Genomic DNA, 23,947 nt, shown 5'->3' with positions numbered 1-23,947 from the left:
AACCCTGAGAGACCCTGATAATTCCTCCTTCCCACTCCCCCCAAAATAAATCAGACATTTTTCATTGTATTCAAAATTAAGGCAATACCCATCTATATTTAGAACTAACCAACTAATGCATTAGTTGTGAATCTGAAAACACCAACTTGTGACCAACTTAGCACAAAGCTGACCTATCCCTGTATGGTGTGATGGGAAGATCACTGGAAATAGAAACAAGACACATCTGTTCTGGCCCTGGCGTTGCCAGCTACCCAGGTGTTTCTGTAGGTGACGTCATTATGCTTCCCTGGGCCCCAGTTTTCTCACCTAGGAGACGATGCTGCAAATATACCACAGGGAAGGAGTAAATTAACTATGTGAAAGCCCTTGCATGGGACTTGGCACACAGATGTTAGTTTCCCCCACTTTTTCCATTTCTGGAACTCAGTTTTCTGTAAGATGGTGGCTTTTCAAACTTTAACACCCTTCTATTTTCACTGATAATTGATTTTATCTATTTTAATTAATACTAGAAATACCAAAAAGAAATCCAACTGCTGCATTGATTGCAGTGATTTTTTTTTCCCCCTCTGTGCCACAGATGATGCTATCCATCCATTGTTCCCTAAAGGCAGGGAATTTCCAAAGGAGATCCTAATCTATGAAATTATAGCCGTAGCCCATACACCAAAGGCAGAAATGATCCTCCCATACAGGGGCAATCCCCAGACGTTACTCCCATCAGAAAACACGTTCTGATCAAGCCCTCCTCCCACCGGACCTTACCTGGCAAAATCCTGGGTAATCCTCAAGGCCTACCTCAAAAGTCTCCTTCTGTCACCAGCCTTTGTGCTCACCCTCTTCAGAAGTAAATGCCCTCCCGTTCAAACCAGTAGCACCCTACGGGGTATCACTGGTGGTAGCCAGTGATGACATGTAGGCTCTGGCTGGTGTAGGTGAGTGCTTGGAGAAGGGACCAGCGCTCACCTTGGTTCCTGTGACACCTGCTCCTCCCTTCCCTCCACGCTGCAGACTGTTCCTGCTCCTGCGGTCCACCTCCAAGGATTAGTTGTCTCCAGGCCTGCAGATCATGAGAAATACAACGAGGGTCACAAATAAGAACCACAGAAGTACTTTTTTTCAGTTTTATTGCACTATAATTGACAAATAAAATTGTAAGATATTTAAAGTGCACATGATGGTGATTTGATGTATGTATACATTGTGGAAGGATTCCCAGTAGTTAAGTAACTAGTTACATCCATCACCTCACATATTTATCTTTTTTTTTTTTTTTTTGGTAAGAACATTTAAGTTACTGTCTTAGCAAATTTCAATTACATAACAGTGTTACCAACTACAGTCACCATGTTACCCGTTAGATCCTCAGAATTATTCGCGGTACAATTGAAAGTTTGTACCTTTTACCAGTCTCTCCCTACTTCCCCCAGCCCCAGCACCTGGCCTCCACTTTTTAATCCCTGTTTCTATGAATTTGACTTTTTCTTTTTTAGATTCCACATATAAGCGATACCATGCAGTATTCCTCTTTCTCAGTCTGGCAACATATGTAATTTAAACATATGCAATGTCATGGCTTGATTAGGACAGAGAAAATGTGATGCAGTAAACTTTTCTACAACGATGTACAAATAGCCTATTGATAGCAGGCGAAAGAGAAAGAAGGTTTTCTGTTTGTAGGTTCAACACTAAAGAGGCCAAGATAGATTATAAACTATACGTGTACTTTTTTAAGAGTGCAAGGTGTTAATTAAAAGCACGATTGCGTAAACGGTTAGAATAAATGAGACACTTCAAGTAGGGAAGATAAACGAGTGAAGGAGAGACAAGTGAGATTGTGACAGAGGGACAGATATAATTTACTGACATAAAAGATACTCACTGAATAAAGCCCAACCTTTCCACTTTTGTGTTTAGAAAAGAGGGTAGAAGCCAGAAATGGACATATGGTGTCCCCAAGGAGGAGAGGAGACAGATGCACTATAAGTCATGCTTTTGATACAACAGGTGATCAAGAAACTTATAATTTTTTGAATTAATAACCAAGACAACTCCAAGGCCACAGAGAAAATGTTTGCAGCATTTTGAAGGCAATGGCAAAAGTCAAAAGACTATCAACCTTATGAGAAAAAGTCAAAGTTTAGGGCTTCCCTGGTGGCGCAGTGGTTGAGAATCTGCCTGCTAATGCAGGGGACACGGGTTCGAGCCCTGGTCTGGGAAGATCCCACATGCCACGGAGCAGCTGGGCCCGTGAGCCACAATTGCTGAGCCTGCGCGTCTGGAGCCTGTGCCCCGCAACGGGAGGGGCCGCGATGGAGAAAGGCCCGCGCACCGCGATGGAGAAAGGCCCGCGCACCGCGATGAAGAGCGGTCCCCGCACCGCGATGAAGAGTGGCCCCCGCTTGCCGCAACTGGAGAAAGCCCTCGCACGAACCGAAGACCCAATACAGACAAAAATAAATTAATTAATTAATTAAAAAGAAAATCCTTAAAAAAAAAAAAAAAAAAAAAAACTTTAAAAAAAAAAAAAAAAAAAAGTCAAAGTTTAACACCTGGAAAAAACATCATTCCTTTAACCCTGAAGGCACAGCTGACTTTGTACAAAAAGCCCCTTTGGGGTGCAGAGTCTCGTACCCCTTCCCCTGTTTCTCTAGTCAGGAGACCAGGGCCACCTCTTACAGGACTTGAAGACCAGCCAAACTGTCATTTGACCATAGTGAGAGGGAACGAGGGAGGGCTGGGGTGGGGGCGTGGCAGGGGGAGACTGTCCCAGGGTTTAAGGAAGATTGAAAAGACAAACAGGAGAGAAGGGGCTGCAGAAAACGGAAGAGAGAGCCTTTGGGAAGAATGGGATTGACTGGGAAAGTGCAATGCTTCGCTATGGGGCTTCCTGGGAATGCAGAGCATGAAATAAAGAGAAGTATTTACATTTAAAACAATATGTAACATTTCTATCAATTACCCGAAATGTATGCCACAACCATTTTAGGGGATGTTTGTCATCTTAAAAGTACCTACAGCTGCCTGGGAGGTCCCAGGGCCTGAGCACGGAGTGCATGACCCTCCAATCTTCAACCCAGCTCCATGAGCAGGGAGTCTTGTTTACCCCCATTTTCCAAATGCGAAGTAAGAGAAGGCTATCAAGAATTATGAGGAGAGAATTCCTAAAATGTCCCTCCCTGGTATTTGCAGGTAACTGGACATTCATTCAAAGCCCCAGAAATCAGTGTGACCAGACCCAGTCTACCTTCAGAATCTGTGCATCTGGGGCACTGCCTCTTATAGGCCACGTCCAGCTTGGCTGCTCCAAGGCAGGGAGAGGTTATGCACACACACTTGAGTACTTGGAGGTGAAATATCGCCAGTTTTAAGTAGAGAGAGGGAAAGGTGATGCCTAAACTCCCCTTGCCCTGTTCCTACCTGAATTTCTGGCGGCACTTCGAGAACAAGGATGAGTAAGCACCTCCTACCTTGTGGGAAAGTAGTTCCCCACCCTGGCAATCAGAATCCCCGAGGAACGTAAAAACCCCAGATTCTCAGGCCCTCGTGCAGAAGCTCAGAGGCACCAAGTCAGGAAGGCTAAGGCAAGGAATGTGTATTCTGAAGAGCCAAGGGGTGATTCCGACACTGAGTCACGTTTGTGAACAAAACCGCAGTCCCGGGGACAAGCTGAGAATAACGTTAACTTCAGTGAAATTAAACAACAAAAACTGTGTTTTTTTCAACTGAGCATGACCCGCAGTATCAAAGGGGAAGGTAAGAGCTGACATCTCTCAGCTGCTGAGTTTGTTCGAGGCACTGAGGTAAGCACTTTATATAGATCACCTCATTTAACTGTGATGATCAATTGATGAGGTACTACAGTTGTCATCCCTCTTTTACCAATGACGAAACCAGAGCTTAAAGAAGTTCAGTCATTTGGCCAAGGTTAACCATTAATTACATTCAAAATATTCAAGGGAATAGAAATAAAACCTGAAAGGGACTAGTAAAGTATCTGTGAAACTGAGACCGACTCTTCCATTAATCTGAGTTTTTGAGGCACATTCTTGAACTCCAGTTACTGAATCTAACCTAAGGTTGGATTTCTCCATTTGTAAAGTGGGTGCAGACTGACCTCATTCTCTGCAATAAGCTTGCCTTCTTGGGATGGTTCAGAAGTGTAGAGGGTACACTTTATGGTGTCTGAAAGGCATTTATGCAAAAACCTGGCCTGAAGTCAAGTAAATTTCATCTGAGAACAACCTCGGTTTAAACTAAAGCAAAAGAAGCGAAACATTGACCTTGTTTGGAGGACTTGTTAGATAATCACGCTTTGGAAATCTTGTTTTGATGACTTTAAAAAAGGTAGCAGAACCAATCCCTAGTTGACCAAGTACATGTTTATCCCGTTAGATTTAAATGGGTTCTAAAGGCTTGAAAACAAGTATTTCCTAGCTGAGAATGGTGCTTAGGGAGGGTTGTCTTGGCAATGAGAAGATTTCCTAATGTAACCCCAAATCTGTAAAGCTGTAAATAGATCATGCCTTAATACCACCAGCCCTTTGTTTGAAAAAGGGCTAATAAATAGGTGCTATTTACTAGAGGACAAATTTCCAAGCAATGACAAATAAAACAGCGACCCCTCCACATTCTGTGGCATCTCCTTAGGAATTCCAACGGCCTCTAATCCATCAGATCCTAAGCTACGTTGGCTAAGAACGCCATCCTCCAAGGTAGGGTTTTGGCAACCGGAACAAAGTCAGTGAATACTTGTAATAGCCCACTTCAGAGAGCAGATAGAAGCTAAAATTTATTGGAAGCTTCCTTGGGATAGACAAATCCTTTAGAAAGGTAAAACTAGTCCAGTAAAAAATAAAATCATAAATAATACTAATTTGGTTAAGCTAAGGTAGAGCAGAAAGTTTTCTGCAGTCTCTAGAAGTCTGGAAATGTTGACTAACGCCAGGGAGCCTGAGGATTTTTCAAGAGATAAGCCCAAGGATGAATCCCCTGCCATGGTATTTATTCCTATTTACTGTATTTAAAAATACAATAAATACACCTTTTTTTCATTCCCAAGTTACTAACAGAAATGCCAGAGACATTTGATGTTAAAGGTGGTATCATTTTTGCGGCATTGTGGTCAAGAAACATGAGCTTTGGAATCAAGCAAATGCATCTGTTGTTTTTTTTTTTTTAATTCTAGATTTTACCCCTTCAAATGTGTACATTTATGGCTATTGACTTCTCTAACAGTTAATCATCTGATCTGTGAAAAGAGACAATAATACACAGTTATTGAGGGTTCTGATACGGCAATGCCTGTGATGTAGCTACACATTGCTGGCAATTAGTAGATGCTCAACTAACATCAGTTGCCTTCCTTGGTTTCCTGAGGTGCTTCCTCTTCCATTTTAACAACGCTGCTGCCCGCCACCCCAGCTAGATACCACATCTGAGGGCTCCAGAAAAAAAGAACTGCATGTGCTCCTGAGGTTTCAGGGCTATGGAAATAGTAACAGAATTAAATGAGGCGACAAATTTGAACCGGGTCTGAGCAAAGATATTCTCCTGCGAAAGCTTCCGTTCCATTTTTCTCCCATCTCAAATTACTCAGAAAAGTTGCTTTTGGTTAGAGTATAACACTTGGAATTTTTAACATTTAATGTTTAGCTAACATTCAGCCATGTTTAAGTCATCTCTGGGATAAATATATGTATATATATTTTCAAGTATTTTAAAATAAGTGTGATACGTTTTACTTCTCACAACTTTTAACATATGTTATTCAACTTTGCTTTCACAATTCATCTTCTTCTGAAAAAGAGAAGAAAAAAAATTACCTTAGGACTGAGACAAGACAAGGAAAACTTCCACTCTAGGAAAATAATATTAGATTTGACATAAATTAGATGCTTGCCAGTAACTCAACCACACCTGTCAAATAAGACGTTAAAGTATGAAATAGAATATTAACAAAAGTCAATTTCGCTAGTGATTTAGCAGAAGATTTAACTGTGTTGTAACCGAAAGGAAGCAGAGTCTGAAGGCAGATCTGTTTTAGTTGGAGAAATATATATCCCTCTTATAAAGAGATTTACCAATGGAATTTTCACTGTACTTTTTCTCCAAGTAGCCTTTGGAAGTAAAGAAAAAATGTAGCTCATTTCCCTGCAAAAAGAGTACTTAGTTTACAGTACTCTCATTTAGCAACACCCTTCAAAAGTTACTGAGTACAAGTAAAAACAAGTAAAAATACAAACAAGAAAACAATCCCAACACAATGTGATACGGGCTTCTGTAATTTTATCCGTGATCCTGTGGGATTAGCTCTGAGGACACCTGACCCAGGGCACAGTGAGAACCTGAATATTTCAGGTCATTTCCAAACACATTTTTGTTACTCCTGAACTGGGGCTTCATTCCCCTAGGAGGTACAACCAGTGTTTCTCAAGCTTCAACATGCATATGAATCACCTGGGGATCTTGTTAATATGCGGATTCTGATTCTGAATGTCTGCATGGGACCTGAGATTTTTGCATTTCTTTTCTTTTTATTTTATATTGGAGTATAGTTGGTTAACAATGTTGTGTCAGTTTCAGGTGTACAGCAAAGTGATTCAGTTGTATATATACACGTATCTATTCTTTTTCAAGTTCTTTTCCCATTTAGGTTATTACAGAACATTGAGCAGAGTTCCCTGTGCTATACAGTAGGTCCTTGTGGGTTATCTATCTTAAATATAGTAGTGTGTACATGCCAATCCCAAACTCCCAATTTATCCATTTCTTATCAGCTCCCAGATGGTGCTGATGCTTCTGCTTTCCTGACCACACTTTGAGTAGCAGGGGTGTAAACTGCACTGCTGACTTACGCCTGCCGTTATAGCCTCTCCCAGAATTTGTCCCCAGCGTTCTAAAATAGCATAGAAAAGTTTGTCAAATACAGGCAGGCTTGTGTTTGTAAATAAGTCTTAGTAATATTAACAATGGGGAAAAAAATGCTATTCATTTATTTTTCTCTTTGTATCTACAAATGTGTGACCTTCAAATACAGGAGGCAAGTTGGCCAAGTGAACTACATTCTTTTTACCAGGGTTTTTACTCCTTTGGGTTTTCACTTCAAGCCACATGTACTATGCCCAGCACTATTTTTCTCTGCAGATTTCCCTGTTTGTGCTGGGATGACAAGCCAGATTTGCTTTAAAATATTAGGTAAAAGCTAAAGTAAGTGTTGACTTTAAGAAAACATTGGGATTTACTGATACGAAGCCTCCATACCCCTTTGGAAGGAGATATATAAATAGACACAGTGCTTTTGAAGAGCAATCTGGTAATATAAGCCACACAATTTTTTTTACCTTTTGTGCTAAAGACATCCCAAAATATAGAGGAAAGCTTTCTACACAAAAAATGTTCACTGCAATGGTATTATCACTCATAGCAGAAATTTGGAAACACGCCAAAGTTCAAGAAATTATGTAATGGTGAAATGTGATTTCACACAACCACTTAAAGGAATATTATTTGGTTTCTGAAAAATGTTTTTGAAGCAGTTCTTACAACTTGTAAAATACAATATCACATTAAGTAAAACGTAGTATCATATAGGCAGTTTTCACAGTTAGGAGAAAAGAAAGAATGCCCATGTATACAGATATACGTCCTCTGTGATATGTGGTGCAGCTTTACGGCACAATCCCCGAGGGTGCCGACGGAGCAGCAGTTTATGTGATGGTGCTTCCTGGGGTGGCAACTGAGGTAGCGACCCTGTTTATAACCTATACAGGGAAAGAGTCTGAAATGAGCACACTAGACATCAGCAGTCTATTGTCTTTGGAAGGTTATATGATGGTTTATTTTTTTTCCTTGATTTTCCATATTTTTCTATAATGACCCTGCTTCCTTTCATAAGTGAAAACAATAACAACAATTACATTAAAAATTAAAGAAACAGACAGACATGACAGTTTGTTCTCCCATCTTTTCTTTGCTGGATTTCCCTCTCAAAGGACATCAAAATGCATTCTACAGATCTTACATGGTAATGATTGTTGATGTTCATTTAAATAAGTTGGAGGGGGGTTTTCCCTTTATTTTTCTTTTATCCCTAAAGACACACGGCGTAAGACTGGATTTTTTTCTCTGGATCATGGTGAAAAATCTTTATTGAGTACTAGCTATGTGACAAGCACACAGAAGAGTGTTTACAAGGCTGATCTCATGTAATCTCAGCTTTGTATTGTAGGTAATACTATCATCACCATTTTCTAGACCAGGAAGGAAAAAAATATATATACTCACTGGTTTGCCCATTCTCTCCTGACTTTTTCATTTTATTTCCCTCTGGATAATGGTGGGTGGGAGGTCACATTAAAAGGGTGAGTCTGGGGGAAAAGGTTGTTGAGGAATCTCACGTGTTTTAAGAAATTAAGACACGGAATTCCCTGGCAGTCCAGTGTTAGGACTCGGCGCTTTCTCTGCTGAGGACACAGGTTTGATCCCTGGTCGGGGAACTAAGATCCCACAAGCTTTGCGGCGTGGCCAGAAAAAAATTAATTAATTAAAAATAAATAAATAAAATTAAAAAAAAAAAGAAAATAAATTAAGACTCACTCTACAAGAACAAAAGAAGTTGTTTCTAGCCAGAGAGGATCAAGGAGAGTAAAGGAATTGTTCAAAAGGAGTTCGTTTGAACTCCTTTTGAACAATATCACAGCCTGATATTGATATTTTTGAGAGAGCTGGACTTGAAGACAGAAGACAGCATTCAAATCTCAGCTTGCTTCTTACTAGCTATGAGATCATAGACAAGTCCCTAAATTTTCTGAAGCTTAGTGCCTTTAGAAGGTTTTTTGGAAGCTCAGAGGAGGGGACAGGACAGAAGTATCTCTCTGAGGTCACTGTGATCTGCTCCCTCCTCTATACACTGTGGATATGCAGCAAGTATCTTACCTGACCAACAGTCTAAAACTTAGCATTCAGTGGTAATTAGAGGTCTAGATGAGGGGTTATAAACAGTGAAAACGGGGAGTGTGTGAGTTCTCTGAGGGAAGGAGGGTCAGTAGGAGGGCTGAGACCAAGAACAGTGTGTTCCTTGGGGAGCGCTCTCCCTGTTAGGGGCCTTGATGGAGAAACTACGAACTGAGAAGAAATGTATCATATTTTCAGTGGCTTTCAGGAAACCACCAGGAGGAAAAACGAAGACAGAGGACTGAATGCAAGTAAAAGAGGGAGGAAGCCCTAGAACCAGGAGACCTGGAGATCGGTTGGGTGTACACACTATAACGCTGGGGGACTCTGACCTAGCCACTCTGCTGATCCAGGCCCCAGCTTCTTCGTCTGCAGAGTAGACTAAGTCATCCATAAATTCGCTGTTAGCCTCATGGTTTTGTCAGGCTTGCATTTCTGGGACTTGTTGTCCAATGGTGTTATAAGAGGATCAATACAAAATATCTGGGGCAGAGTTGGGAGAGCTCGTGTGCCAGTTGTGAGAGCCTCTGAACACCAGTGATGTTTCTATCATAATTCGTTATATGGGAAAAGTTATAAACTCACTTTCCCCAGGTAGAACATTTGGAGGATCTAATGATCTTGAGAGATCAGTGGATCCACTAACTCCAAACTAAGTTAATCTGTGCTCTTTGGCAAGGAAGGAAGCCATTGGTCATAGAAGGAAGGGATGCAGTACAACACGGGAGACAGGTGTTCCAGATCCTTAAATAGAGGCAGCTCTTAAGGAAAAATGAAAGGAGAAAGGTTTTACTTTGACCAGAGGAAAGGGTCAAAATCAAAGAAGGATTTTTATACAGTGGAATAGCCTGTGCATATAGGAAAGGAGAAAGCAAGGGAAGTGCTTTCAGAAAGGAAGGAGGTGAAGACTCTGAGCTTCCTGACAGCAGGGATGCTTTTTGTTCACCAGGTCAGAGAGCCTGCACCACAGCAGACATACCTAAGTACTTGTTTAGTGAATGAAGATGGTCAAGAGGGCACTGAATGTAAGCGTGACTCCTTAAAAAGCTATAAAATTGTCCCTTGCAATCCAGATAGACAGAGAAACAGAAAAAAAAAAAAAATTGGGAGTAGTAAGGAGGAAAATCCTAACATCTTAAATGATCAGACAAGGTAACCAAGATAAGTTCCCTAAGAGCAGACAGACTACAGAACAGGAAGTCACAGATAAATCCCCTTATTCTCCTATATTGATTGACTGGACATTTATCTCTTTACTGTTTGGAAGAGGCAGAAACCTTTGGCAGAACGGAGGATAATTAAAGTCCCAAGAGAAAATTATGTTCCACAATGCCTCCATCAAACTCGATACATCTGAACCTCCACTGATCTCATTTCAGAAACCTATTTCTATTGGTAAGAGTCTGAACACTGAGAGTGGCAGGATTTCAAAGTGAAGGGCTAGAGCAGAAAGTGGGCAGAGAATACTTCTAGAAGATTTGTTTAAGCCATGGAAACTTTGGAGTGAGCCCGCTTTTCTTCATCTCAAAGACCAAGTCCATGAATGCCTCAGTCTCTTGAATGATCTTGCCTGTATCATTCTATAAGTTCTTATTAGTTGGCCAGCAAGAGGAATCTCCTTAAATAAGGTGCGTATTTTCAACTGGCTTTCATGACTATAGAGTATTGCCATAAAAATTTCCTATTCCTTTTTGCTTGGAAAGTTAAACAAAATGTTCCTTAAAAAAAGATTCCATAAGCTTTTTTTCTCTGAAAGTATCTTTCAATAATTATTTCATCATATTGACTGAAAGAATTTAAATAAATCTTCTTAAAATTTAATTTAACTTGTAAACCTGAATTCAAATTCAAATTTAAAACTCAGCACATCTCTGCTTTTTATTAACACAGAGATGATCTGTGAGATTCAAAATTCAGTTTTACTTTCTTTTTATCAGCTACATTCTTAAAAAACAGAAAATTTACTGAAGTCCAGAGCTCTGCCCTTCTGATTTCCAAATTTAGCTGCCGGTTTTAGAAGAATTTGCATACTCTTGAATAAATGCCAGTGAAAGGGGAAAGTGGTTTAGTAAAACTACTTATATGCAGGGCTCCTCCTAAAGTGCCCTGTGAATAGCTTTTATTAAGCAAGATTAAAATTGCTCATTATCCCAAAATAACTCCGGTGCATGTGATGTTATAAAAAAAGCATACACCGTAATCAATTTGACATTTTTGGAATTTCGAAAGGTAATTAGGCTCTCCTTCTTGAAAAAAAAAAAAATCTGCTATTGTGAGCATTTCCAGTGAAGCATAATCCTCGTTTTCATAGATCCTGAAACTTGCATTAGCTTGTCTCTAAAGTCACTGATGCTAGTACATGGTCAAATACAGGGAAACTCACCTTTAAAGGACAGATTGATGACACAAACTAGAAGGATATTTGAGGATAGACACTTGGGAAATTCACCACAGATGCCATTCACAGGTCTATCCCAGCATGCTGTGATTAAATGTTGGCTTTGGAGTTCAATATTCCTGGAATCAAATCTAACCCGCATACTAGAATATAGCCACCGGAAAGCTACTTTGCTTCTCTTGTCTCAGTTTTCTCCTCTATAAAAGAATGATTAACTAAAGGGGCCATATGTCCCAGTTTGCCACTGAGAATACCTATTTCTGCTTGTTGTCAGGTCTAATTATTAGTAGTAAGTCCTTTCAACTCTGAAAAGTGTCCTGATCGGCATGATAAATTAGTAGCTAACTCTAATGCAAACCCTGGTGGGGTTGTTAGGAGGAGCCGCTCAGCACGAGACCTGGCACATAATCAGTAGTGAACATATCCTGTGAAACAGGGACCATCGTGCTTGCCTCCCTCCTAAATCTATGGTGAGGACCAAAATGATACTCCATACAAAAGACTATGGCATACTGTAAGTGCTCAATAAATATTTTTATTAGTACTCATTTTGTGGTATTTTACTTATCCTGAAATAACTGTGAGTATGGAGTTCACACATAGCTAGAAAATTGGAATTAGTCATAAAGACTTAAGAGATGGAATTACAGATGATCTTCTAGATGATGTGTGCACCCATTCCCAGGTCCAGCAGGTCCACGACAGATGGGCATCTTTAGCTGGAGAGGGTCTCTATCCAGAGTCTGAACCAAATGTTCAGAATGCCTTATATCTAAAAAAGTGAAGGAACTCGATCTGCTCCATGTCATGTTAGCAGACCTGAACAGCGAGGTGGTCAGTCCTGATTAAGACGGAGTACGGCAGAGAAGCTCAACTCTTTGGATCTTAACCTAGGTGTTCTTCTCACTGGTCATCATTATGTCAGATGAATTTACATATCTTTAAATAAAATGAATGTTAAAGACTGCAGCTTAAAAATAACCATGTGGACTCTTTCAGTCTCTGGTCTGGCATGTAAGGAGCTAGGAAGTCATCACTCCATCCTAACTACAGGTAAAAAAAACTGAACGAACTGATAGATCAAAAACTCCTTTTAGGTCCATCAAACAAGTCAAGTCACAGGGCAAACCACTGTCCCCCCAATTAGAGACAGAGAGGAGGATAGACAGAATCACAACTAATCAGAGCAGAAACCCATGAGCGGGGGCAGCTGCGGGAACCAGTCCTGGAGGAGGAGAGCCTGGGCTGTGACTGAGGAATTGCTAGAGGCTCAGGCTGGACATTTATGAGAGTTGTGAACTCTAGTGGGAGTTCATGTGAAATGCATGACTGTAAAACCCCTAGAAGATAACAGGAGGAAACCTAGATGACTTAGGGTATGGTGATGACTTTTCAATACAACACCAAAGGCACCACTCATGAGAGAAATAATTTGTAAGCTAGATGACATAAAATGAAAACTGCTCTGCTAAACACACTGTGATGGTAATGAGAAGACAAGCTACAGACTGGGAGAAAATATTTGCAAAACACGTATCTGGAAAAGGACAGTTATCCAAAATACATAAAGAACTCTTCAACTCAACTTCTTACAATAAGAAAGTTAAAGTTTGTATTTTACCTTCACCTATACCTTCTCCGATGCTTTTCCTTTCTTCATGCAGATCCAAGTTTCTGATGTCATTTTCCTTCTCTCTGAAGAACTCCTTTTAACATTTCTTGCAACCCAGGTCTACTGACAACAAATCCCTTCAATTTTTGTTTGTCCGAGAAAGTCTTTATTTGTCCTTCCCTTTTGAATGATAACTTCTCAGGGTACAGAAACCTAGTTGGTTGTTTTTTGCTTTTGTTTTTGTTTTTCTCTCAACACTTTATTAATTTCACTCCAATCTGTTCTTGCCTGCATGATTTTCAAGGAAAAGTCAGATGCAATTCTTATCATTACTCCTCTATAGGTAAGGCATTTTCTTCTCTGGCTTCTTTCAAGATTTTTTTCTTTATATTTGATTTTCTGAGGTTTGAATATGATATGCTGAGGTTTTGTTTTTTTGTGTGTCCTCTGAGCTTCCTGGAACTGTGGTTTGGTGTCTGACATTAATTATCAGTCATTATTGCTTTAAATATTTCTTCTGCAACTTTCTCTTTTTTCTCCCACTTGTGCTCACATTACACATATGTTACACCTTCTGTAGTTGTCCCACAGTTCTTGGATATCCTGTTCCATTGCCTTTTTAAATTCTTTTTTCTCTTTGTGTTTCCATTTTCCAGCCCAGATGTAGCTACGTAACTACAGAGTGAGGAAGGGTCTAGGGATTCCAAGTTTGGAATCTTCCACCTGGAGGTGTGGGATGAAGCTCCAGGAAATCAAGAGGAAGGGGGCTTGGGGGGTTCTCCCATTGATGGAAAGGGTCATGACAGATGGTAAAAGCATACAACTCAGAACATGAAGATTGATGAGTGATACCCAGCCTCTCCTGTCCACCGTCACTCTCAAACACTCATATATTTTCCATAATTAACTTTTGCCAAAATATATATGGACATGTGTGCTTACATTAATATAGCCATCACCAACAGATCTCCTTAATTCTGTACAAATATCAGACATAAATTCACATAAATGTGAAATTATTCAGCTTCCCCCTTTTTAATGTGTTTCTAGTGAAGACTGGACTAGAATAATCTGATTTCTTAGGACTATGAAATTGAAAGTCTATCTTTTGGAGACAAGGAAACTAAATTCCTAAGGTTAAGTTTCATGCAGAAGGCCACGAAGCTGGTTAGTTACAGTTGGGACTAAATGCAAAGTTCCTGACCCTCAGTCCAGATGCCTTTTTCCTGCACCAAAAATTGCTTTAACTCCTCACCACACATCGCCTACTGACACAGCCAAAAACACCAGCACATTGTATTATCATTCAGAAAATTAGATGCTGATGTTCTCAAGGATCTCATTCAACAGGCAATACATTTTTTTTTTAAAGTAACAGCTGATGTGACTTATTGTAATTAGCTAATGAGTCTGAGCCTGTAATTCCTCTGTCAGGCCCTCAGGCTGAATTGCTTGTGTTTTCAAGTTTTTTCATACAGCTGGTTCTACAGGAATTGCATGTTTCATGGGAGAAATGAGTTTTTGTTTTCATGTAGGGAAAGTAGGCTGATTTTCTCTCTCAGCATCCCAGGAATGGATGCATGTTGCCAGCTGGAGCAGAGAGAGTGCAAAGGATAGAGATTGCTGGAGGAGCTGGGCCGCAGGAGGCAAAACTGAAGGGCATTGAGAGATTCCATCTACTCGTCTAAGGGGGAAATCTACTTTTACATTTTTTGCATGATTTTCAATTGTGCAAATATTCTGGGTTGACTTTTTCTTTTTGGAAATCACCGATTAACTTCATTAAGCTCTTAATTGACACCTTCAGTGTTGTCAACATGTTTTGGCAGGAAAGATGTATTCTAAGCTATGTATTTTTTTTTTTTCCACACACACACACTGTATTTTATTTTTACAAAAGATAAATAGACTGACACCAAGCATTGTACATGGATGACCACAACAAAAGCAACAATGATTGCAATTACCAAACATGAAACACACTCATACTATGTCATAATATTGACATTCAGTTCAGTAATCCTCCACTGTAACATAAGCTATGTATTTTGTAGTGAGCAGCTCAAGTTATAAAATGGGAAAGGTCAGTGATCCTTGGTCTGTTACTAACTTCCATGCTCAGCTTCGGTGTTATGATTCCTTTGCAAATGCTTAGGAGGCATCTGTGAATCAGACACCACATGGTAGGCGAACATTCTAGACCTCAATAAAGACTCAAATTGAACTCAACATTATTTCCTCCCAAATCTGTTCCATGTCCATGTTTGGTGTTTTAGGAAATGGCATTGCCAGTTACCCATTTCCTAAGCCAGAAACTTCCACGTGACCTTTGATTCAACTCATCAATGATCAAGTCCCCTCGGTTCCATCACCTAAATATCCTTCAATTCCATCCACTCCTCTCCTTCTCCACTGCCTCATCCTCCTTATGGGCCAAGATCATTTCTTCCTTGTGTTGCAAAATGACCAAAGCCAATGTCATGTTTAGCCTTCAGTGGTGACAATGAAAGGCTGTGCTCCTGGAAAACGGGAATGGTTAAGAAAGCACCTCACTTTTATTTTTGAGAATTTGCCCACCCTTTCATCTTCCACAAAACTTCAAAGGACCACCCTGCCCTGCATAATCCAAGATAAGTCTGGTCTCCATCCTTCCTCAAGAATCCCAAAGTAGATGATTCCCTGTTCACTTGGCTTTATAAAACCCCAAGCTTTCTTCCTTTTCTTCGAAAATTTCCTCATGAATGAAAGTTCTCCCTATTGCAATAGCCCAAATAAAATCATCTCCTTTTCATAGCCCAAATAAAATACATCTGTCCAGTGTATTTTTTTTCTTTCACAGTGGTTAGAAGTGTTAGGGAACCACTGACGGAAACCGCCTGCATTGGCCAGACAAGACGCTAACCACTTGTATGAACTGTCTCGCAACAAGAGGTCCCGATAAGGAAAACGGTGCTGCTGCCGCCGAAAACTAACCGGGAGAATTCGGGAGGGGCCAAAAGGAGGGAGGAGACGCCAGCCCATAATATGCCCTGCCAACCTCCCAGAATCCTTCTCGCTGGAATCCATCTTGGCTGAGAGATGCATGAACCATCAGGAAGGACCCTGAGTCAGACCAAATATGGGCCAAGCAAGATGACTGGCCAGAGACAACCCGGAAACTAACCCCATCACCACAAAACCTGAGACTGTGAGCCACGCGGCAGAGCAGTCTTCCTGGGTTCCCTTACGCTGCTGCTCTCCTCCTGGGCGCCCTGTCCCCATCAAGTCTCTTGCTTTGTCAGCACATGTGTCTCCTCAGACAATTCATTTCTGAGTGTTAGACAAGAGCCCACTCTCAGGCCCTGGAAGGGGTCCCCCTTCCTGCAAGAGAAGTAGGGGAGAGCATACACTCATGGACAGAAATGTAACTATGACAGTCTCATCTTGGACACTGCCCCACACACAAGCATTTATCAGCACACAGGGATAGAAACTGCCATTCTACCTGCCTGTGGGGTTGGTGGAGCTCCGGTCTCCGCCCCCGAGGCACCCTAAATTTGCCCTGATGAAAGGCTCTCCAGAGACACATATGACAGTACTGTAGTGTCAGGATCTAGCCTGGTAAGGTAAGAAAATCCTCAGGGAATCATGGGAACACGGTTTCATCGGACCGGGGCCCCTCTGAAGGGTTTCAAGGCTGGGCTCGCGGGGTGCCTGCATCCTTCAAGAAGGCCAATCCATCTATTTTAACACTGCTCATTTCAAGAATGAAAATTTATTTCTATCCTTCCCTATGCTAATTATCCAATCCTCCAGGGCAGGTCAAATAGCTGTAAATGGAAGAATCTGTAGTGGCTGGTTAGTGTCTTTCATAGGCTAACTATTTGCCCTCCAAGAGTGTTCATTCCTGGTTAAAGGCGTTCAGCGGTCAGCTAACCACACTCAAGAGGTTCACAGATACTTTTGGCTCATGGGCAAGGTGAGTGCTGAAGTATTTCCAGATAAATTACTGGCAATATGATAATCTAGGTCACTGCACAAATGTTCTGAGATCCTTACTTCCAGGATTGTACCTCTTTAAGTCATTCACATTGTAGCTGGAGAATGTTTTTCTAAATCACACATCTGATCTGTTTTCGGTGACTGCTGAATGATCTGAGGATAAATTCCAAACTGCACAAACGCATATAAGGCCCTGCATGATTCAGCCCCTATTTATCTTTCCAAGCTCACCTCCAACCACGTCCCTTTTCTGGGCCTCTGTCCACACTGCCATAGCGCCCCAGCTCCCAAACGACCCCAATCCCCCTATCCACCCACCCATGCTGTTTGCCCTCAGGTGCATCTCTTGCCCTTCCCCTGCTCTGCTCTACAATGCAGTAGATTCCCCCATCCCTTGGTCCCTCGCAGGCTGTGGTTCTGGGTGGGTTTCCCGCTCGGTTGAGCCTTTGGGATCACTGCTGGGAGACAGAAAGGCTAGGAGATATCTCCCCTCTGCCTCTGCCTGGGAAGGCAAGTCTGGCGGAAGATGCCTCTCTTTATTAGCTTAAGCTTCTCTAGCACAGGCCTGGGTGATTCCAGGCTCCTCCCAGTGATCCCGGCCCTTGGGCTCCAGTAACACTGCTTCTTCCCTTTGAAATGGGACCGTGGCTCCCTGCTGCTGGCCTCTGGGATATACCACCCTCCATGGGGTGGCTTCTCAGCCTCTCCCACCTCTTAGGGAACTAATTCCCCTCGTTAAATTCCCTCTGCTGACACATGTACATAAACAAACGTTTCTCATGTTCCTTATTGGCTTTGAGCAACTGCCCAATGACGTAATTTGGTTCTTTGACCAGCGTAGCAAATTTTCATCCATAAAGGACCTAGATGTAAATCAGAGAAAGTCTGTGGAATTCCAACGGTGGTTATGCCACCTACCAGTCACCCCTCCGGTGGGCCCAGCCACACTGAACTGTTTTGGTTTCTCAAACACACAAAGGTTGTGTCATCTGCTTCACTCCATCCCCATCACTACCGCTCTGGCCCAAGCCACCATCAGTTCTCTTTGGGTTACCCCACTACCGTCAAAGACCTCCCTCCATGTGCTTTTCCAACTGCCCACACTGTCATTCAAAATGGTAATTTAACCATAAAAAACTCTCCTGCTTAGATCCCTCTGGTTGACTTGACCCTGCCCTCAGAATAAAATCTCAACCCCGTCACCTGGTCAAATGCTTGGGCTCTGCTCAAGACTCTGACCTCGGGGGCTTCCCTGGTGGCGCAGTTGTTGAGAATCCGCCTGCCAATGCAGGGGACACGGGTTCGAGCCCTGGTCTGGGAGGATCCCACATGCCACGGAGCAAATAGGCCCGTGAGCCACAATTACTGAGCCTGCGCATCTGGAGCCTGTGCTCCGCAACAAGAGAGGCCACGATGGTGAGAGGCCCGCGCACCGCGATGAAGAGTGGCCCCCGCTTGCCACAACTAGAGAAAGCCCTCGCACAGAAACGAAGACCCAACACAGCCATAAATAAATAAATAAATAAATAAATAAATATTAAAAAAAAAAAATAGTATTAAAAAAAAAAAAAAAAAAAGACTCTGACCTCACTTTCTACTGTGATCCTTGGTGCTCTGCAGGTTCTGTGCCTGGAAAGCCCTCCTCCTTCACATCTGTTCATGGTTGGCTCCATCTCACAGCTGAAGTCTCAGCTCAATGTCACCTCCTCCAAGGAGTCTTCTCTGACCACTCTCATGAGAGCAGCTCCCTTCCAATCACTCCCCCTCCCCTGTTTGTCTTCATGGCAATTATCATCATCCAACATGATTTGTTTCTTTGGAGACACTAAAAGTGAGCTCCAAACATATCTTAGTTACCTAATCCATCTCCATCTCTCCGGCAGGCAGAGCAATCCCTGCAGCATAGTAGGGACTCCACATATATTTGCTGAATAAAGGAGTACCTGGCAGGTACTGTGAAAAATGCCAGTGAGATTAACTCACTGTCACCTTCACAGCGACCCAATGAGGTAGGTGTCCCATTTTCCCATTTTAGACAGTGTACGCAGACAGCCCATGTCACAGGGCCAGTGAGGGGTGGGCCTGGGCTCTGATTCAGGAAATCTAGCTGCAGAATCAGGGTGATAACTTGCATGTTACACTGCTTCTTACCACAGTGCAATCTCTTAGAAAATATTTTAAATGACAATGAGTAACAAAACTATGAAGTAGAATCTAACATGTTGCTCTCACAGTGCAATTAACCCCACCAAGGTTACAATCGGAGCTCGGCCCTACCCAGACAAATTTGAACATGATTAGGCAATGCCAACCACTTCCTTTCCCTGGGGGTCAGGCAGCTTCTTTTGACAGTCTTTGTATGGTACACCTCAATTTTAGAAAAGTACAAACATGGGGGGGGAACACATATACTTTAGGGGCATGAAATACAGACATCAACAATGCTTTGTAACATGTAAAGAATCCAAAATATTATTAAAAATAACAATCAAGGTACGACAATAGACTACAATGGTTACTATATGGTATTACATCATTATCAGACTATGCATTTGACTTTATCGGAAGGGTAAGATGAGAGGCAGTATCTTCACCTGAAATATGATACATTCTATATCTTTTCCTTTTCTTTTTTTTTTTGGCCCAGCTGCGGCTTGTGGGATCTTAGTTCCCTGACCAGTGATTGAACCCGCGCCCTCAGCAGTGAAACCTCGGAGTCCTACCCACTGGACCGCCAGGGAATTTCCAGACACATTCTATATCTTAATCTCTGACCATCTGAGGGATAATTCATAGATACATCCATTTCCTACAAGGTCACAACTCTTCAGTTATATGCCTGAAGAAACATTAATTGATCTTTTCTCATTTTCCTCTCTCTCCAATACTTTCTCTCTACCAGAGCTAATTATAATATTATAATTATATATAATTATATACAAGTTTATATATAAATATAAATATACAAGTTTTATATTTAAATATAAAATATACAAGAAATATACAAGTGTCTCCTCAAACTTGTTTTAAATTAGCTACATTCCCAATCATTTATAAATGACATGATTTCAAGAAGGAAGTAAAGCTAGATAGGGGAAAAATGATATCTTCCCCTTTAAAAGTATAGTAATAGGTTTTTGGAAATGGTCCCAAAGAGATTTCACAACATATATTACTGTCAACAATCATCCATAGGAAATAGTCCTAATTATCTTCATCTTTGATCTTAAGAAAATGTTTTTTCTCACTATTTCTCCACACACACACCCCGAACCCAATGAAAATTGCTCACAATGCAGGGGAAGCGACTCAGAATTCTCAGAAGATGCCAGATCCAGAAATGCAGTTTCTGCAAAATAATTGTCCCTCACCGTCTTAGCCAATTTGGATTGCTACAACAAAATACCACAGACTAGGTAGCTTATTTAGACAGGAGAAATGTATTTCTCACAGCTCTAGGGGCTGCAAAGTCCAAGATCAAGGTGCCAACGTGGCCGTGTTTTGGTGAGGGTCCCCCTTTTCCTTGTTAGCAGGCACCTCTCACCTTGTCTTCACCTGGTGGAATGCTCAAGGGGGCTCTGTGGGGTCTCTTTTATAAGAACACTAATCCCATTCATGAGGGCCTCACTCTCAAGACCTAAGCACCTCTCCAGAGCCTCATCTCCAAATACTGTTATGATGAGCATCAGGATTCAACATTTGAATTTGGGGGGGGACGCAAACATTCAGACCAGGGCACTTGTCGAGACAAAGAGGAAAGGTGCCACTTCAACACTCAGTTTGCTTAGGAATCATCATAGTGGTGAATAGGTTTGTTCTCCACCATTGCTTTTCTCTGTTCTAAACATTGTACATTAATGTTAATGTTGGCATGTAGAGACGTGCTTTAGTACTTAAAACCCTTAACACAAATGGTAAACCCTTAACACAAATGGTAAACACAGAAATTAAGTATAGTTTATCTGCAGTACTCCAGGTGTCTGGTTCAAGTCCGTTCCTGGACTGTGTAAATGGAAAAGACCAAAAGCCGGTTCAGATTCAAAGAACTGTCCACTGGCCATGCTGACCTTATTCCTCGGCAACTCCCCTTCCCAAGACACCTGTCTTATCTTCTCACATAGGTGTAATCCTTTCCAGTACCCTTGACTTTTCCAGAAAGCAAGTCACCAACTCCTTCCATTAGAATACAAGATTTTTAAAAAAACTATTTTAGCATTTCCTATAAGGCAGATTCACCAATCATCCCTCCCAATAATTGCCTGTGACCTCAAAAACCCACCTAGGCATAGGATATCACCATTAGGCTTTTTTTCTGGCTAGCAGGAATAGAAATGGAGTGAAAGGTACAGCAGGAAAAAGTTCAGGAAGCTTACAGTCTCCACTGCATGCACATTTGAAAGCAAAGGGTTTAACAGTTTCTTGAGCAAACAATTTCCCTTCCCATCATTGTTCTGGGATTACCAGGATTTACCTGCTTTATCCTTATCTTCTGTGCTTCAGCAGGCTAATGTGAGTCATATTTACAAGGATAAAGTAACAGAGATGCATAGATATTAGGGGTGTGTGTGTGTGTGTGTGTGTGTTGGGATGTATACAAAGTTTTCATTGTCTAGGAGTATGTTTTAGAAAAACACACAGTAAAAGCACACTGTGTCTAGAATAAGTCACATCCTTAAGCAAAACAAATACACACACATTGTTAACATCACTGGGTGGGAGACACTGAAATGAATACAAAACACATCTGTGTCCATGGAGAAGAATTCAGGTTACTAGTTGTAAAAACCAAGGGATTTAGGAGGGAGAGGGGGTAGTTGGTTATTCTTACACTTCTGTCAAAAATCCAAAGCTACCAAAACAGGGCCACAGTCTAATGTAACACATTCAAGAGCTATGACCAACACCCCACCACCGGGTGCATCGACGCCCAATGAGATCCATCTCCCAGAATAGCGCCACTCACCACTTGGGGTGTTCTCCAGGGAGGGGTTTGCGGCCACTTTCAGCCATTTCAAGGAGGAAAGTGAAATCTCATTGTTAATATCTCTGCCTACAAATGGCTTTTACACCCTCAAAAACCATTTAAAATGTAAATTTTATAAATGATTTGCCTCAAAATTGTGGGTCAATTAAAATAAAAAATCGTACAGCCCGCATGTCAATAGTTTTGTAGAAAAAGAAAAGAAAACACTTTCTTGGCAAATCCACTCTTCATAAAGGTAATTTTTTTTCAAGCCGTACACACCACTCATAGAGAAGAGACAACATCCCCTATGGTTGAAACATTTAAAGTAAAATGTGGGAGGCGGAGACAGAGTTCCCTTGTGACTACATCTTCCCAAATTATATTTGATCTTCTCTAAACAAAAAATGGTCCTTTTTATAACCACTCTCTCATTTAATTCTTGCATAGCCCTTGAGGTAGGTATTTGTTATCCTTCCTTTACAGATGGAGAAACTGAACATAAGACAAAGTCTGCCATTTGCCCAAGATCACATTGCTAGTAAAATCCCTGTGGCTTTGCAGTTACATAACGTGTGTCTTTACTTATATTCTGCCAAGATTACCTGCTGAGATGACTTGTCATGCACTTTTATATTTTTGTACTCTACCTTATTCCACAAAGGAGTTGAGGAAGATAATTGAACATTTTAAGGAAGGAATCCATGTAAAATATTTCCTTTTTTACCTCTTCAGTGCTTTCTGGAAGCAACTCTTCAGCAGAGTGGGGGATTACTGTAGAAATGTAGGATTCAGGGTGTATAGTGACTCAATTTTGCTCTCTTCTTTCACTACTTCCAAATAGAATTTCAGATAAATAGCAATGACTGAAAGATGACGAAAGGGCAGAGCTGGCCAAGCTAATCTCTTAATTCTATATAATGACCCAAATGGTAGAAGCATTACTCTAAGCTGACTTCCACAGACTCTTACTAGAGCACATCTACTCTTAAGGTCCCACCAGCCTCAGCAGCCTTTCTCATCCACTCTCTGGACATGACTTTAGAAAATGCAACTAGAGCAGAGGTTATGTGACTCAGCTGGCATGAAGCTGCCTTCATATCTGTAGGAAGCCCCTCATTTAGTAAAGAACAAGGGAAAGACACAGATGTAGAGAATGGACATATGGACACCAAGGGGGGAAAACTGCGGTGAGGTGGGGATGGTGGTGTGCTGAATTGGGTGATTGGGATTGACATGTATACACTGATGTGTATAAAACTGATGCCTAATAAGAACCTGCAGTATAAAAAAACAAACAAAACAACTAATACTAAACTTTCATTGGGTTATTTGTATGGAAATATGTTAATATAAATGTTTCAGACATTACATGAAATTTCTAAAAATCTTATATTTGTATTTGTATGGAAATATGTATGGAAATATGTTAATATAAATGTTTCAGACATTACATGAAATTTCTAAAAATCTTATATTTGTATTTGTATGGAAATATGTATGGAAATATGTTAATATAAATGTTTCAGATATTACAGGAAACTTCTAAAAATCTTATATGTTCTGGTATAATGTTATAAGTAATAATCCTAGTTATTACTTTAAAATGTATATCTCAGAAATAACTAATTTTCTTGTCAACTGCATTATTATGAACTTTCATCAAATCTTTAACCATGGTCATTTTTAAGTCTTCTGTCATTTACAGACAGTTCTGGGTGTACTCTGATGATTTTGCAAATATGTTCCTATAAAAGGGTTTCAGCTTCAAGAAATTCATGGAAAAGACTCTGACAAGTACAGGTTTCTGGTAACTGACTGTACTGCTGAACTGAATGAATAAGCATTTTCAGAACTCTAATGAAAAACTGATGAACTCATAAAAGTGCTAACAAAAGATCAAGATGAAAAAAAAAATTAATTACATGGGACTGAGTGAACTGATGAGGATGAGTATAATTTTTGTGACTTTCTGTCTGAATTAAAAAAAAAAAATCCCACAAGGACTCAGAGGCAAAGAATATACAAATCAATT

The sequence above is a fragment of the Balaenoptera acutorostrata genome, chromosome 7, assembly GCF_949987535.1.
Source record: "Balaenoptera acutorostrata chromosome 7, mBalAcu1.1, whole genome shotgun sequence".
In the NCBI taxonomy this organism is placed as follows: Eukaryota; Metazoa; Chordata; class Mammalia; order Artiodactyla; family Balaenopteridae; genus Balaenoptera; species Balaenoptera acutorostrata.
Note: the sequence above shows the minus strand (reverse complement) of the source record.